General features: G+C 47.9%; 1 pseudogene; it reads left to right on the plus strand.

Annotated features, from left to right (window-relative positions):
• Positions 1-1,378: 1,378 nt before the first annotated feature.
• Positions 1,379-3,521, plus strand: LOC149875612 (olfactory receptor 51E2-like; annotated as a pseudogene).
• The last annotated feature ends 328 nt before the right edge of the window (positions 3,522-3,849 follow it).

Raw genomic sequence — 3,849 nt, forward strand, 5'->3', positions numbered from 1 at the left:
TCTTCCTATTCCCTATGTTCCCCTCCCTGCTATAGTTATTTCTTCCCCATTCCCCTCCCGGCTATATGTATTTCCAATATTTCTCATCGTTGCTGGTTGCCACATAGAGCCAGGAATGAATTTTTCCTCCTCCTGTTGCTATGTGTCATGGCTTTTTAAAGCCTTCTTCAGAGGTATTGGGTGTTGGCTGCAAACAAAGTTGGGAATGGGGGCTGGGCTGTGCCTATGCTCTGCTAGGACTCAAACCTGGAGATTCCTGGCTAGAGGGTCTTGCCCCTGCATTCAGGGTCAGACTGACATTGCATTGGAGTCAGGACAGAATTTTCCCCCATGGTCAGTGTAACAGGGACTCTGGCAAGAACCTGTTACTTAGGCAAGACTGGGCTAGACTGACCCGATGACGAATCTTTCCAGGTGGCAGAAATTGCACACCTAAGGCAAGCTTAGGTGATTAGCCTGCCAAAACCGGCATAAAAAGAGCAGTGAGGCACAGACTGATTGCCTTTGGGCACCACGGAGAGAGAGAGGAGCTGCAAGAGAGACCATCCAGAGAGAAGGATCTGAGAAGAGGGACCCTGACGCAGGATATCAGGAGCAGAGGGATCCCGGAACAGAGACCCTCACTTTGACTTACCCTGAGTCCACGGGATTGACGGTGAGTGTGGAGAGGCGTGGAGACACACCGCGGGCAGGAGCCATGGTCGGCATCAAAGAGCTGAGAGGCTAGGTAGAGCCAAGGGGGCAGTGGGAGGTGCAACACCTGCCTAGAGCCCTGAAGAGGTCAGGCAACTTCAGGATCCCAAGGGGAGAGGGACGCCAAGGGCTGAGAAGGCAAGTCTCGACCACGGGAGCCTGCACGCCAGCTCCGCAAGACAAAGGTACAAGGTGCATCTGTAACAAGCCACTAATGAGATAATTAGCAGTGGGAAGCACCCTGCAGGAGCAGAACAAAAGAAAACTTTTCTTGTTCTTTTCTTTTATTTGCTTTGAATATGAGGGGTGGGCTAGGACTCAGGCAAGATGGAGAAGCCCGGAGATCCCCTTTTGCAGGACAGAGGACGTGGAGGGGACCCTGTGAACACTGAACATTCAAAACCGCCCCAAGTAGGCGAAGCGTACTGTCACACTTACCATCCCAATTGAGGGGTTGGGGTCCTCAGCTGAGTACGAGGGTGATTCCAGGGACAAGCCTGACAAGCTGCTGCCTCCGAACTTGTTTCCTGTAAAATAAGAGAGAATAAAAAGCACTGAGATTATACAATAGACCGAGCGTGGTTCTCTGCTGGTTCTAATTATCATATCATCACTTTCCGCCCCATTTTCTTAACAAGATCCAAGTCGTGGCAGGAGAGAACCAGGGGAGTCCATGGTACCCTGCATGGACACGGTAACAGTCAGATTGGTGCAGACCCTGGGGTTTTTGCCTTCGTCTATAATGGGAGGTGGGGCCCACTACCTGGGATCTTGCAAGCATACCCTAACAACCCTTAAAGCAGCAGGATACTAGCCACTGTTGTCCTCCTGCTTTACCTGTGGCAGGTTGAGGTGACATGTCTTGTGGTTGTGTCAGGATGACTGTATAGTTTTAGTAATAGATTAGAAAAAAAAATTGTATGGGATGGTTTAGATAGGGATGATCCTCTCTCAGGCAGGGGACTGGACAAGATAACCTTCAGAAGTCCATTCCAGTTCTACTTCTCTATAATCCTATGATTGTATTTTCAAGCACAGACACAGTGGTTGGTCTAGATGACCTCTCATGAGGCACGAGGCTACCTACAAACTGCAATCCCAGTAAAAGCAGTTTTGTTAGACATTCCTTATTGCCATGTCATTTCCCTTTTCCTTGCAGGGAGGGAGTGACTTGGAATAGCATCACAGGATTTTAGCCAGCACAGCGTGCCATCTCCCAACAGTAACAACCTTAGCTCTCCTGCCTTCATCTTGGTCAGCATCCCTAGGCTACAGTCCACCCATTTTTGGATGGTGTTCCCTCTCTGTTGCATGTACATCTTGGCTGTCATTTGCAACTGTGCTGTACTCTTCATCATGAAGTTGGAGCCAAGCTTACACACCCCAAGTATTTTTTCTTGTGCATGCTTGCTGCCATTGACCTGGTGATGTCCACCACTGCAGTTCCCAAACTCCCCTCTCTCAATTGATTTAGCATGAAGGAAATCAGGTTCAGTGCCTGCCTCACCCAGATGTTCCTCATACAATGCCTCTCTGCTATCAAGTCAACCATCCTGCTGGTCTTAGCCTTAGATTGGTAGGTGGCCATCTGCCACCCTCTGAGACAAGCTGCCATCTTCACCAATGCTGTGACAGCAAAGACTGGTCAGGTGCCATGGCCAGGGGGGTGATGTTCTTCCTACCAGTACCATTGCTCATTCTCCCAATGCCATTCTGCAGGTCCAAAGTCCTATCCCACTCATACTGTCTGCACCAGGATGTCAGGGACATGGTGTCCCAGCTGCCTGCGGAGAGTTTAGGTTTGAGAGTGTGGTTGAGGGTAGAACGGAAAGAAAGATTTATTGACTTAAGAAAAACACAACTACTCATAGTAACAAGACAAATAATGACAGACAAAAGCAATTCACGTCGGCAACTTATCAGCAGTCCCTCTAATCCCCGATACACAGCAAGCTTCTCTTTTCACAAAGTTCAGTGAGGTTAGGTGTTCCTGAACAAGGCTGTCTGAGGGGTACCAGGAAGGACCCTGGAATGCAGTTCTTGGGCTTCTTGAGGTCCACAGGCCTACTGATCCAAGCAACAGCTAACTAACCCTTTTCACAGAGCTGCGTCTTCCTTCTGAATGTTTTCCAGATATTCCAGCTAATTTATAACTTCTGAAAGACACTAATAGTGTGAGACTTAGATTGTTTTTTCTTCAGCTGTCTTTAGACTGACCAATAGCAGTACAAGCCTTGCATTCCTTTATTAAGGTAATTTTAACTGCACCACAGGGCCTTACTACTTCTAGGCTTTGCTAAATTTACTAGGCCTTACTTTATACAAGGCCTCACTACATCTGGAACTATCATTAGGCTTTTAGCAACAACATGTAGCTTAATATCTAAACAAATACAGAAAAACACTTGGTCTAATCTTCATAGAGCCTTCAGCAAGCACTTTTATCACACAGACATACTTTTCAGCTGCCACACCTGACAGTCAACCTCTTGGTGATGGGGCTGGACTCCCTGCTCATCTTCCTGTCCTATGTCCTTATTATCCAGACAGTCCTGCAGCTGGCATTTAGCAAGGAGCTGCTGAAGACTGTCAACACCTGTGGGGCCCACATCTGTGTGGTGCTGGCCTTCTGTGTGCCACTCATTGGGGTCTCTGTGATGCACCAGCTGGGGAAGAGCCATACACCACTGGTCCATGTGGTCATAAGGAATATCTACATCCTGATGTCACCTGTCATTAACCCTATCATCTATGGGATGAGGACTAAGGAGATCCACAGAAAGATCCTGAAGCTCATCAGGATGGAGAACTATGGGGCATTTCAATGACTCAGCTTTGCTTCTTGACTTCTGCACCTTCCTGTCTTCTCCTGTCTTTGATCACCAGTTCTTGGGGGCATGAAACATCTTTTTGTTCTGGTCTCCAAGAGTGCTAAGAAAAAAAGGGTCATAGACTATGATTGCAGCTCTCAAACCCTTCTCCCATGCAAATAATAAATGATGACCTGTCCCCAACCTCATTCTGAACAAGCCAATAGTCATTTCCAAAGAAGAATTAGTCTAGGACGGATGGGACGATCCAATTCAGAACAGTGGAAGTAGAGGTAGCTCCACGGGAATGTTGTGGGGGCTTAGAGACTTGATAAAGTCATACCCT

Source organism: Crocodylus siamensis, chromosome 1 (genome assembly GCF_052110815.1).
Source record: "Crocodylus siamensis isolate JL-2025a chromosome 1, ASM5211081v1, whole genome shotgun sequence".
NCBI classification, from domain to species: Eukaryota; Metazoa; Chordata; order Crocodylia; family Crocodylidae; genus Crocodylus; species Crocodylus siamensis.